The 11,947-nt window shown below is 54.2% G+C and overlaps 20 non-coding genes across 20 annotated transcripts; all 20 read left to right on the top strand.

Annotated features, from left to right (window-relative positions):
* Window positions 1-296: 296 nt before the first annotated feature.
* Window positions 297-368, top strand: Trnae-cuc. The gene has a single exon. It is a non-coding gene; the product is annotated as a tRNA-Glu (tRNA).
* Window positions 369-742: 374 nt separating this feature from the next.
* Window positions 743-814, top strand: Trnah-gug. Its single transcript has one exon. It is a non-coding gene; the product is annotated as a tRNA-His (tRNA).
* Window positions 815-1,561: 747 nt separating this feature from the next.
* Window positions 1,562-1,643, top strand: Trnal-uag. Its single transcript has one exon. It is a non-coding gene; the product is annotated as a tRNA-Leu (tRNA).
* A 445-nt stretch (window positions 1,644-2,088) lies between these two features.
* Trnae-cuc lies at window positions 2,089-2,160 on the top strand. The gene has a single exon. It is a non-coding gene; the product is annotated as a tRNA-Glu (tRNA).
* A 374-nt stretch (window positions 2,161-2,534) lies between these two features.
* On the top strand, window positions 2,535-2,606 carry Trnah-gug. The gene has a single exon. It is a non-coding gene; the product is annotated as a tRNA-His (tRNA).
* A 747-nt stretch (window positions 2,607-3,353) lies between these two features.
* Window positions 3,354-3,435, top strand: Trnal-uag. Its single transcript has one exon. It is a non-coding gene; the product is annotated as a tRNA-Leu (tRNA).
* Window positions 3,436-3,880: 445 nt separating this feature from the next.
* On the top strand, window positions 3,881-3,952 carry Trnae-cuc. Its single transcript has one exon. It is a non-coding gene; the product is annotated as a tRNA-Glu (tRNA).
* Window positions 3,953-4,326: 374 nt separating this feature from the next.
* On the top strand, window positions 4,327-4,398 carry Trnah-gug. Its single transcript has one exon. It is a non-coding gene; the product is annotated as a tRNA-His (tRNA).
* A 747-nt stretch (window positions 4,399-5,145) lies between these two features.
* Window positions 5,146-5,227, top strand: Trnal-uag. Its single transcript has one exon. It is a non-coding gene; the product is annotated as a tRNA-Leu (tRNA).
* Window positions 5,228-5,672: 445 nt separating this feature from the next.
* Trnae-cuc lies at window positions 5,673-5,744 on the top strand. Its single transcript has one exon. It is a non-coding gene; the product is annotated as a tRNA-Glu (tRNA).
* A 374-nt stretch (window positions 5,745-6,118) lies between these two features.
* Trnah-gug lies at window positions 6,119-6,190 on the top strand. The gene has a single exon. It is a non-coding gene; the product is annotated as a tRNA-His (tRNA).
* Window positions 6,191-6,937: 747 nt separating this feature from the next.
* On the top strand, window positions 6,938-7,019 carry Trnal-uag. Its single transcript has one exon. It is a non-coding gene; the product is annotated as a tRNA-Leu (tRNA).
* A 445-nt stretch (window positions 7,020-7,464) lies between these two features.
* Window positions 7,465-7,536, top strand: Trnae-cuc. The gene has a single exon. It is a non-coding gene; the product is annotated as a tRNA-Glu (tRNA).
* A 374-nt stretch (window positions 7,537-7,910) lies between these two features.
* Trnah-gug lies at window positions 7,911-7,982 on the top strand. The gene has a single exon. It is a non-coding gene; the product is annotated as a tRNA-His (tRNA).
* A 747-nt stretch (window positions 7,983-8,729) lies between these two features.
* On the top strand, window positions 8,730-8,811 carry Trnal-uag. Its single transcript has one exon. It is a non-coding gene; the product is annotated as a tRNA-Leu (tRNA).
* Window positions 8,812-9,256: 445 nt separating this feature from the next.
* On the top strand, window positions 9,257-9,328 carry Trnae-cuc. The gene has a single exon. It is a non-coding gene; the product is annotated as a tRNA-Glu (tRNA).
* A 374-nt stretch (window positions 9,329-9,702) lies between these two features.
* Window positions 9,703-9,774, top strand: Trnah-gug. Its single transcript has one exon. It is a non-coding gene; the product is annotated as a tRNA-His (tRNA).
* Window positions 9,775-10,521: 747 nt separating this feature from the next.
* Trnal-uag lies at window positions 10,522-10,603 on the top strand. Its single transcript has one exon. It is a non-coding gene; the product is annotated as a tRNA-Leu (tRNA).
* A 445-nt stretch (window positions 10,604-11,048) lies between these two features.
* Trnae-cuc lies at window positions 11,049-11,120 on the top strand. The gene has a single exon. It is a non-coding gene; the product is annotated as a tRNA-Glu (tRNA).
* A 374-nt stretch (window positions 11,121-11,494) lies between these two features.
* Window positions 11,495-11,566, top strand: Trnah-gug. Its single transcript has one exon. It is a non-coding gene; the product is annotated as a tRNA-His (tRNA).
* Window positions 11,567-11,947: the final 381 nt, after the last annotated feature.

The raw sequence follows: 11,947 nt of genomic DNA, 5'->3' as shown, positions 1-11,947 counted from the left end.
CCACTCCTGCCAAACGTGTAATGTTTCCTGTGTCGAAGGCAGGTGCACTCATTGCCCGCAAAGGAAACAGCACAACAAGGCGTGAGCGTCTGCTTGGTGAATTGCCGTAGAACAGTGCGTGGTGCAACGACAGGATTTGTAGGCACCTTTTTGCTCTCATCATTGCTGGCGTCCGTCTCCCCGAAATGCGTCCGGGGCACGCCGTTCTATAACGCGAGAGAGCGGATTTTTTACAGTTGTCGTCAGTTAACCGTGGGTGGCTGCTGCGTTCGCTGGAAAGAGCACTGCCGTCGTTATCCGGTGTGGTCTAGTGGCTAGGATACCTGGCTCTCACCCAGGAGGCCCGGGTTCGATTCCCGGTACCGGAATCGCGCGTTTTTGTTGCTCCTCTTATGCGACTTGTCTCGACTTTGCTCGACTGACGCTACGCTGACGCGTGCAGAAAGCTACGTTAAGTATGATTCACGGCAACACCTGACGGCGAGAGAGATGAAGCGTCTATCCACTTGTTATCCAGCCACATACCTGTAGTCAAGAGGCTTGGGGGACTGCAAGACATTGCCACGGAGGTGAATGCAGCTAACCACTGTAGTTAGTGTCCTGACAGCGCAGGCACGTTCATTTGCTCGTATACATGTGATGGAGACCGTGTCTCACACTGCTGTGGCGTACACCTTGGCCTAGGCTCTGCTGTGTATCGCCACTTGCATTACAGGCAGCTGCTTTCGCGGGCGCGTCCGTGGCCGTGATCGTCTAGTGGTTAGGACATTGCGTTGTGGCCGCAATAACCCAGGTTCGAATCCTGGTCACGGCAATTTTGAAAGTTTTGCCTTGCTGCCGTTGCAATGACGAGTACTCGAAATGACAGTACTCTCTTGATTTTTTCACTCGTGTTCCGCAGGCCGCAGTTTGCCCTACCACTTCATCCCCAACACGTAATGTCGCCTCCTAGAGCGCAGACGTCCGCTGCTCTCTGTAGTCGAAAAGGGCAGTTGTTTGAAGTGCGATGGATGAGCAGCCAGTCCCAGCAGAACCGGAAGCTGTGGCGTGCACTGTTTGTACAAATGCTAGGAACACTGGCGCACCAAGCAGCGCATGTAGCGTGGCCGAGCGCTTTAAGGCGCTGGTTTAAGGCACCAGACTCTCTGTAGGCGCGGTTTCGAATCCCGTAGCTGCCGGGGGCTTTGCTGTGATCGCGTTAAGCTGCCGCTTTTTCTTCAAGTGTAACCTCCTTGAGCTCACATATGTTTGATACATGGAGCATTCTAGCTCCGCCTGACAGTTACAGCTACGATACTTTAGTGGTTACGGAAAGCCCAGGTTCGAAACCTGGTCACGGCACGAAAACGTCTCTTGACGCTGTCTCCTTAACTGCGACAGCTACAGACAAGTGGCGTCGCTACCATACGGCGGGCACGGCTTTTTCTTGCTGTGGATGGCCTAAAGAGACGCTTCCAGTGGGAGAGCAGTGGAAATACATGGCACGGCGATTGCCAAGATACTTCCATTTCGAAGTGATCTTTGTAGTACAAACGAAACGTTTTGCGGCTGCTGCTCCAACGGTAACGTGGCCGAGCGGTCTAAGGCGCTGGTTTTAGGCACCAGTCTCTTCGGAGGCGTGGGTTCGAATCCCACCGTTGCCACTTTTTACGTCTCATTTTTGTGCCGTTGCGGTGTGTTCTCGTGGGGTAGGACGCAGCTCTTGTGACGCGCGTGTTGTGTAGGTAGCGTGGCCGAGCGGTCTAAGGCGCTGGTTTCAGGCACCATTCTCTTCGGAGGCGTGGGTTCCAATCCCACTCCTGCCAAACGTGTAATGTTTCCTGTGTCGAAGGCAGGTGCACTCATTGCCCGCAAAGGAAACAGCACAACAAGGCGTGAGCGTCTGCTTGGTGAATTGCCGTAGAACAGTGCGTGGTGCAACGACAGGATTTGTAGGCACCTTTTGCTCTCATCATTGCTGGCGTCCGTCTCCCCGAAATGCGTCCGGGGCACGCCGTTCTATAACGCGAGAGAGCGGATTTTTTACAGTTGTCGTCAGTTAACCGTGGGTGGCTGCTGCGTTCGCTGGAAAGAGCACTGCCGTCGTTATCCGGTGTGGTCTAGTGGCTAGGATACCTGGCTCTCACCCAGGAGGCCCGGGTTCGATTCCCGGTACCGGAATCGCGCGTTTTTGTTGCTCCTCTTATGCGACTTGTCTCGACTTTGCTCGACTGACGCTACGCTGACGCGTGCAGAAAGCTACGTTAAGTATGATTCACGGCAACACCTGACGGCGAGAGAGATGAAGCGTCTATCCACTTGTTATCCAGCCACATACCTGTAGTCAAGAGGCTTGGGGGACTGCAAGACATTGCCACGGAGGTGAATGCAGCTAACCACTGTAGTTAGTGTCCTGACAGCGCAGGCACGTTCATTTGCTCGTATACATGTGATGGAGACCGTGTCTCACACTGCTGTGGCGTACACCTTGGCCTAGGCTCTGCTGTGTATCGCCACTTGCATTACAGGCAGCTGCTTTCGCGGGCGCGTCCGTGGCCGTGATCGTCTAGTGGTTAGGACATTGCGTTGTGGCCGCAATAACCCAGGTTCGAATCCTGGTCACGGCAATTTTGAAAGTTTTGCCTTGCTGCCGTTGCAATGACGAGTACTCGAAATGACAGTACTCTCTTGATTTTTTCACTCGTGTTCCGCAGGCCGCAGTTTGCCCTACCACTTCATCCCCAACACGTAATGTCGCCTCCTAGAGCGCAGACGTCCGCTGCTCTCTGTAGTCGAAAAGGGCAGTTGTTTGAAGTGCGATGGATGAGCAGCCAGTCCCAGCAGAACCGGAAGCTGTGGCGTGCACTGTTTGTACAAATGCTAGGAACACTGGCGCACCAAGCAGCGCATGTAGCGTGGCCGAGCGCTTTAAGGCGCTGGTTTAAGGCACCAGACTCTCTGTAGGCGCGGTTTCGAATCCCGTAGCTGCCGGGGGCTTTGCTGTGATCGCGTTAAGCTGCCGCTTTTTCTTCAAGTGTAACCTCCTTGAGCTCACATATGTTTGATACATGGAGCATTCTAGCTCCGCCTGACAGTTACAGCTACGATACTTTAGTGGTTACGGAAAGCCCAGGTTCGAAACCTGGTCACGGCACGAAAACGTCTCTTGACGCTGTCTCCTTAACTGCGACAGCTACAGACAAGTGGCGTCGCTACCATACGGCGGGCACGGCTTTTTCTTGCTGTGGATGGCCTAAAGAGACGCTTCCAGTGGGAGAGCAGTGGAAATACATGGCACGGCGATTGCCAAGATACTTCCATTTCGAAGTGATCTTTGTAGTACAAACGAAACGTTTTGCGGCTGCTGCTCCAACGGTAACGTGGCCGAGCGGTCTAAGGCGCTGGTTTTAGGCACCAGTCTCTTCGGAGGCGTGGGTTCGAATCCCACCGTTGCCACTTTTTACGTCTCATTTTTGTGCCGTTGCGGTGTGTTCTCGTGGGGTAGGACGCAGCTCTTGTGACGCGCGTGTTGTGTAGGTAGCGTGGCCGAGCGGTCTAAGGCGCTGGTTTCAGGCACCATTCTCTTCGGAGGCGTGGGTTCCAATCCCACTCCTGCCAAACGTGTAATGTTTCCTGTGTCGAAGGCAGGTGCACTCATTGCCCGCAAAGGAAACAGCACAACAAGGCGTGAGCGTCTGCTTGGTGAATTGCCGTAGAACAGTGCGTGGTGCAACGACAGGATTTGTAGGCACCTTTTGCTCTCATCATTGCTGGCGTCCGTCTCCCCGAAATGCGTCCGGGGCACGCCGTTCTATAACGCGAGAGAGCGGATTTTTTACAGTTGTCGTCAGTTAACCGTGGGTGGCTGCTGCGTTCGCTGGAAAGAGCACTGCCGTCGTTATCCGGTGTGGTCTAGTGGCTAGGATACCTGGCTCTCACCCAGGAGGCCCGGGTTCGATTCCCGGTACCGGAATCGCGCGTTTTTGTTGCTCCTCTTATGCGACTTGTCTCGACTTTGCTCGACTGACGCTACGCTGACGCGTGCAGAAAGCTACGTTAAGTATGATTCACGGCAACACCTGACGGCGAGAGAGATGAAGCGTCTATCCACTTGTTATCCAGCCACATACCTGTAGTCAAGAGGCTTGGGGGACTGCAAGACATTGCCACGGAGGTGAATGCAGCTAACCACTGTAGTTAGTGTCCTGACAGCGCAGGCACGTTCATTTGCTCGTATACATGTGATGGAGACCGTGTCTCACACTGCTGTGGCGTACACCTTGGCCTAGGCTCTGCTGTGTATCGCCACTTGCATTACAGGCAGCTGCTTTCGCGGGCGCGTCCGTGGCCGTGATCGTCTAGTGGTTAGGACATTGCGTTGTGGCCGCAATAACCCAGGTTCGAATCCTGGTCACGGCAATTTTGAAAGTTTTGCCTTGCTGCCGTTGCAATGACGAGTACTCGAAATGACAGTACTCTCTTGATTTTTTCACTCGTGTTCCGCAGGCCGCAGTTTGCCCTACCACTTCATCCCCAACACGTAATGTCGCCTCCTAGAGCGCAGACGTCCGCTGCTCTCTGTAGTCGAAAAGGGCAGTTGTTTGAAGTGCGATGGATGAGCAGCCAGTCCCAGCAGAACCGGAAGCTGTGGCGTGCACTGTTTGTACAAATGCTAGGAACACTGGCGCACCAAGCAGCGCATGTAGCGTGGCCGAGCGCTTTAAGGCGCTGGTTTAAGGCACCAGACTCTCTGTAGGCGCGGTTTCGAATCCCGTAGCTGCCGGGGGCTTTGCTGTGATCGCGTTAAGCTGCCGCTTTTTCTTCAAGTGTAACCTCCTTGAGCTCACATATGTTTGATACATGGAGCATTCTAGCTCCGCCTGACAGTTACAGCTACGATACTTTAGTGGTTACGGAAAGCCCAGGTTCGAAACCTGGTCACGGCACGAAAACGTCTCTTGACGCTGTCTCCTTAACTGCGACAGCTACAGACAAGTGGCGTCGCTACCATACGGCGGGCACGGCTTTTTCTTGCTGTGGATGGCCTAAAGAGACGCTTCCAGTGGGAGAGCAGTGGAAATACATGGCACGGCGATTGCCAAGATACTTCCATTTCGAAGTGATCTTTGTAGTACAAACGAAACGTTTTGCGGCTGCTGCTCCAACGGTAACGTGGCCGAGCGGTCTAAGGCGCTGGTTTTAGGCACCAGTCTCTTCGGAGGCGTGGGTTCGAATCCCACCGTTGCCACTTTTTACGTCTCATTTTTGTGCCGTTGCGGTGTGTTCTCGTGGGGTAGGACGCAGCTCTTGTGACGCGCGTGTTGTGTAGGTAGCGTGGCCGAGCGGTCTAAGGCGCTGGTTTCAGGCACCATTCTCTTCGGAGGCGTGGGTTCCAATCCCACTCCTGCCAAACGTGTAATGTTTCCTGTGTCGAAGGCAGGTGCACTCATTGCCCGCAAAGGAAACAGCACAACAAGGCGTGAGCGTCTGCTTGGTGAATTGCCGTAGAACAGTGCGTGGTGCAACGACAGGATTTGTAGGCACCTTTTGCTCTCATCATTGCTGGCGTCCGTCTCCCCGAAATGCGTCCGGGGCACGCCGTTCTATAACGCGAGAGAGCGGATTTTTTACAGTTGTCGTCAGTTAACCGTGGGTGGCTGCTGCGTTCGCTGGAAAGAGCACTGCCGTCGTTATCCGGTGTGGTCTAGTGGCTAGGATACCTGGCTCTCACCCAGGAGGCCCGGGTTCGATTCCCGGTACCGGAATCGCGCGTTTTTGTTGCTCCTCTTATGCGACTTGTCTCGACTTTGCTCGACTGACGCTACGCTGACGCGTGCAGAAAGCTACGTTAAGTATGATTCACGGCAACACCTGACGGCGAGAGAGATGAAGCGTCTATCCACTTGTTATCCAGCCACATACCTGTAGTCAAGAGGCTTGGGGGACTGCAAGACATTGCCACGGAGGTGAATGCAGCTAACCACTGTAGTTAGTGTCCTGACAGCGCAGGCACGTTCATTTGCTCGTATACATGTGATGGAGACCGTGTCTCACACTGCTGTGGCGTACACCTTGGCCTAGGCTCTGCTGTGTATCGCCACTTGCATTACAGGCAGCTGCTTTCGCGGGCGCGTCCGTGGCCGTGATCGTCTAGTGGTTAGGACATTGCGTTGTGGCCGCAATAACCCAGGTTCGAATCCTGGTCACGGCAATTTTGAAAGTTTTGCCTTGCTGCCGTTGCAATGACGAGTACTCGAAATGACAGTACTCTCTTGATTTTTTCACTCGTGTTCCGCAGGCCGCAGTTTGCCCTACCACTTCATCCCCAACACGTAATGTCGCCTCCTAGAGCGCAGACGTCCGCTGCTCTCTGTAGTCGAAAAGGGCAGTTGTTTGAAGTGCGATGGATGAGCAGCCAGTCCCAGCAGAACCGGAAGCTGTGGCGTGCACTGTTTGTACAAATGCTAGGAACACTGGCGCACCAAGCAGCGCATGTAGCGTGGCCGAGCGCTTTAAGGCGCTGGTTTAAGGCACCAGACTCTCTGTAGGCGCGGTTTCGAATCCCGTAGCTGCCGGGGGCTTTGCTGTGATCGCGTTAAGCTGCCGCTTTTTCTTCAAGTGTAACCTCCTTGAGCTCACATATGTTTGATACATGGAGCATTCTAGCTCCGCCTGACAGTTACAGCTACGATACTTTAGTGGTTACGGAAAGCCCAGGTTCGAAACCTGGTCACGGCACGAAAACGTCTCTTGACGCTGTCTCCTTAACTGCGACAGCTACAGACAAGTGGCGTCGCTACCATACGGCGGGCACGGCTTTTTCTTGCTGTGGATGGCCTAAAGAGACGCTTCCAGTGGGAGAGCAGTGGAAATACATGGCACGGCGATTGCCAAGATACTTCCATTTCGAAGTGATCTTTGTAGTACAAACGAAACGTTTTGCGGCTGCTGCTCCAACGGTAACGTGGCCGAGCGGTCTAAGGCGCTGGTTTTAGGCACCAGTCTCTTCGGAGGCGTGGGTTCGAATCCCACCGTTGCCACTTTTTACGTCTCATTTTTGTGCCGTTGCGGTGTGTTCTCGTGGGGTAGGACGCAGCTCTTGTGACGCGCGTGTTGTGTAGGTAGCGTGGCCGAGCGGTCTAAGGCGCTGGTTTCAGGCACCATTCTCTTCGGAGGCGTGGGTTCCAATCCCACTCCTGCCAAACGTGTAATGTTTCCTGTGTCGAAGGCAGGTGCACTCATTGCCCGCAAAGGAAACAGCACAACAAGGCGTGAGCGTCTGCTTGGTGAATTGCCGTAGAACAGTGCGTGGTGCAACGACAGGATTTGTAGGCACCTTTTGCTCTCATCATTGCTGGCGTCCGTCTCCCCGAAATGCGTCCGGGGCACGCCGTTCTATAACGCGAGAGAGCGGATTTTTTACAGTTGTCGTCAGTTAACCGTGGGTGGCTGCTGCGTTCGCTGGAAAGAGCACTGCCGTCGTTATCCGGTGTGGTCTAGTGGCTAGGATACCTGGCTCTCACCCAGGAGGCCCGGGTTCGATTCCCGGTACCGGAATCGCGCGTTTTTGTTGCTCCTCTTATGCGACTTGTCTCGACTTTGCTCGACTGACGCTACGCTGACGCGTGCAGAAAGCTACGTTAAGTATGATTCACGGCAACACCTGACGGCGAGAGAGATGAAGCGTCTATCCACTTGTTATCCAGCCACATACCTGTAGTCAAGAGGCTTGGGGGACTGCAAGACATTGCCACGGAGGTGAATGCAGCTAACCACTGTAGTTAGTGTCCTGACAGCGCAGGCACGTTCATTTGCTCGTATACATGTGATGGAGACCGTGTCTCACACTGCTGTGGCGTACACCTTGGCCTAGGCTCTGCTGTGTATCGCCACTTGCATTACAGGCAGCTGCTTTCGCGGGCGCGTCCGTGGCCGTGATCGTCTAGTGGTTAGGACATTGCGTTGTGGCCGCAATAACCCAGGTTCGAATCCTGGTCACGGCAATTTTGAAAGTTTTGCCTTGCTGCCGTTGCAATGACGAGTACTCGAAATGACAGTACTCTCTTGATTTTTTCACTCGTGTTCCGCAGGCCGCAGTTTGCCCTACCACTTCATCCCCAACACGTAATGTCGCCTCCTAGAGCGCAGACGTCCGCTGCTCTCTGTAGTCGAAAAGGGCAGTTGTTTGAAGTGCGATGGATGAGCAGCCAGTCCCAGCAGAACCGGAAGCTGTGGCGTGCACTGTTTGTACAAATGCTAGGAACACTGGCGCACCAAGCAGCGCATGTAGCGTGGCCGAGCGCTTTAAGGCGCTGGTTTAAGGCACCAGACTCTCTGTAGGCGCGGTTTCGAATCCCGTAGCTGCCGGGGGCTTTGCTGTGATCGCGTTAAGCTGCCGCTTTTTCTTCAAGTGTAACCTCCTTGAGCTCACATATGTTTGATACATGGAGCATTCTAGCTCCGCCTGACAGTTACAGCTACGATACTTTAGTGGTTACGGAAAGCCCAGGTTCGAAACCTGGTCACGGCACGAAAACGTCTCTTGACGCTGTCTCCTTAACTGCGACAGCTACAGACAAGTGGCGTCGCTACCATACGGCGGGCACGGCTTTTTCTTGCTGTGGATGGCCTAAAGAGACGCTTCCAGTGGGAGAGCAGTGGAAATACATGGCACGGCGATTGCCAAGATACTTCCATTTCGAAGTGATCTTTGTAGTACAAACGAAACGTTTTGCGGCTGCTGCTCCAACGGTAACGTGGCCGAGCGGTCTAAGGCGCTGGTTTTAGGCACCAGTCTCTTCGGAGGCGTGGGTTCGAATCCCACCGTTGCCACTTTTTACGTCTCATTTTTGTGCCGTTGCGGTGTGTTCTCGTGGGGTAGGACGCAGCTCTTGTGACGCGCGTGTTGTGTAGGTAGCGTGGCCGAGCGGTCTAAGGCGCTGGTTTCAGGCACCATTCTCTTCGGAGGCGTGGGTTCCAATCCCACTCCTGCCAAACGTGTAATGTTTCCCGTGTCGAAGGCAGGTGCACTCATTGCCCGCAAAGGAAACAGCACAACAAGGCGTGAGCGTCTGCTTGGTGAATTGCCGTAGAACAGTGCGTGGTGCAACGACAGGATTTGTAGGCACCTTTTGCTCTCATCATTGCTGGCGTCCGTCTCCCCGAAATGCGTCCGGGGCACGCCGTTCTATAACGCGAGAGAGCGGATTTTTTACAGTTGTCGTCAGTTAACCGTGGGTGGCTGCTGCGTTCGCTGGAAAGAGCACTGCCGTCGTTATCCGGTGTGGTCTAGTGGCTAGGATACCTGGCTCTCACCCAGGAGGCCCGGGTTCGATTCCCGGTACCGGAATCGCGCGTTTTTGTTGCTCCTCTTATGCGACTTGTCTCGACTTTGCTCGACTGACGCTACGCTGACGCGTGCAGAAAGCTACGTTAAGTATGATTCACGGCAACACCTGACGGCGAGAGAGATGAAGCGTCTATCCACTTGTTATCCAGCCACATACCTGTAGTCAAGAGGCTTGGGGGACTGCAAGACATTGCCACGGAGGTGAATGCAGCTAACCACTGTAGTTAGTGTCCTGACAGCGCAGGCACGTTCATTTGCTCGTATACATGTGATGGAGACCGTGTCTCACACTGCTGTGGCGTACACCTTGGCCTAGGCTCTGCTGTGTATCGCCACTTGCATTACAGGCAGCTGCTTTCGCGGGCGCGTCCGTGGCCGTGATCGTCTAGTGGTTAGGACATTGCGTTGTGGCCGCAATAACCCAGGTTCGAATCCTGGTCACGGCAATTTTGAAAGTTTTGCCTTGCTGCCGTTGCAATGACGAGTACTCGAAATGACAGTACTCTCTTGATTTTTTCACTCGTGTTCCGCAGGCCGCAGTTTGCCCTACCACTTCATCCCCAACACGTAATGTCGCCTCCTAGAGCGCAGACGTCCGCTGCTCTCTGTAGTCGAAAAGGGCAGTTGTTTGAAGTGCGATGGATGAGCAGCCAGTCCCAGCAGAACCGGAAGCTGTGGCGTGCACTGTTTGTACAAATGCTAGGAACACTGGCGCACCAAGCAGCGCATGTAGCGTGGCCGAGCGCTTTAAGGCGCTGGTTTAAGGCACCAGACTCTCTGTAGGCGCGGTTTCGAATCCCGTAGCTGCCGGGGGCTTTGCTGTGATCGCGTTAAGCTGCCGCTTTTTCTTCAAGTGTAACCTCCTTGAGCTCACATATGTTTGATACATGGAGCATTCTAGCTCCGCCTGACAGTTACAGCTACGATACTTTAGTGGTTACGGAAAGCCCAGGTTCGAAACCTGGTCACGGCACGAAAACGTCTCTTGACGCTGTCTCCTTAACTGCGACAGCTACAGACAAGTGGCGTCGCTACCATACGGCGGGCACGGCTTTTTCTTGCTGTGGATGGCCTAAAGAGACGCTTCCAGTGGGAGAGCAGTGGAAATACATGGCACGGCGATTGCCAAGATACTTCCATTTCGAAGTGATCTTTGTAGTACAAACGAAACGTTTTGCGGCTGCTGCTCCAACGGTAACGTGGCCGAGCGGTCTAAGGCGCTGGTTTTAGGCACCAGTCTCTTCGGAGGCGTGGGTTCGAATCCCACCGTTGCCACTTTTTACGTCTCATTTTTGTGCCGTTGCGGTGTGTTCTCGTGGGGTAGGACGCAGCTCTTGTGACGCGCGTGTTGTGTAGGTAGCGTGGCCGAGCGGTCTAAGGCGCTGGTTTCAGGCACCATTCTCTTCGGAGGCGTGGGTTCCAATCCCACTCCTGCCAAACGTGTAATGTTTCCCGTGTCGAAGGCAGGTGCACTCATTGCCCGCAAAGGAAACAGCACAACAAGGCGTGAGCGTCTGCTTGGTGAATTGCCGTAGAACAGTGCGTGGTGCAACGACAGGATTTGTAGGCACCTTTTGCTCTCATCATTGCTGGCGTCCGTCTCCCCGAAATGCGTCCGGGGCACGCCGTTCTATAACGCGAGAGAGCGGATTTTTTACAGTTGTCGTCAGTTAACCGTGGGTGGCTGCTGCGTTCGCTGGAAAGAGCACTGCCGTCGTTATCCGGTGTGGTCTAGTGGCTAGGATACCTGGCTCTCACCCAGGAGGCCCGGGTTCGATTCCCGGTACCGGAATCGCGCGTTTTTGTTGCTCCTCTTATGCGACTTGTCTCGACTTTGCTCGACTGACGCTACGCTGACGCGTGCAGAAAGCTACGTTAAGTATGATTCACGGCAACACCTGACGGCGAGAGAGATGAAGCGTCTATCCACTTGTTATCCAGCCACATACCTGTAGTCAAGAGGCTTGGGGGACTGCAAGACATTGCCACGGAGGTGAATGCAGCTAACCACTGTAGTTAGTGTCCTGACAGCGCAGGCACGTTCATTTGCTCGTATACATGTGATGGAGACCGTGTCTCACACTGCTGTGGCGTACACCTTGGCCTAGGCTCTGCTGTGTATCGCCACTTGCATTACAGGCAGCTGCTTTCGCGGGCGCGTCCGTGGCCGTGATCGTCTAGTGGTTAGGACATTGCGTTGTGGCCGCAATAACCCAGGTTCGAATCCTGGTCACGGCAATTTTGAAAGTTTTGCCTTGCTGCCGTTGCAATGACGAGTACTCGAAATGACAGTACTCTCTTGATTTTTTCACTCGTGTTCCGCAGGCCGCAGTTTGCCCTACCACTTCATCCCCAACACGTAATGTCGCCTCCTAGAGCGCAGACGTCCGCTGCTCTCTGTAGTCGAAAAGGGCAGTTGTTTGAAGTGCGATGGATGAGCAGCCAGTCCCAGCAGAACCGGAAGCTGTGGCGTGCACTGTTTGTACAAATGCTAGGAACACTGGCGCACCAAGCAGCGCATGTAGCGTGGCCGAGCGCTTTAAGGCGCTGGTTTAAGGCACCAGACTCTCTGTAGGCGCGGTTTCGAATCCCGTAGCTGCCGGGGGCTTTGCTGTGATC

This window comes from Schistocerca piceifrons, unplaced genomic scaffold, assembly GCF_021461385.2.
Source record: "Schistocerca piceifrons isolate TAMUIC-IGC-003096 unplaced genomic scaffold, iqSchPice1.1 HiC_scaffold_532, whole genome shotgun sequence".
Taxonomy (NCBI): Eukaryota; Metazoa; Arthropoda; class Insecta; order Orthoptera; family Acrididae; genus Schistocerca; species Schistocerca piceifrons.
This window is presented reverse-complemented; position numbering and strand designations above follow the sequence as displayed.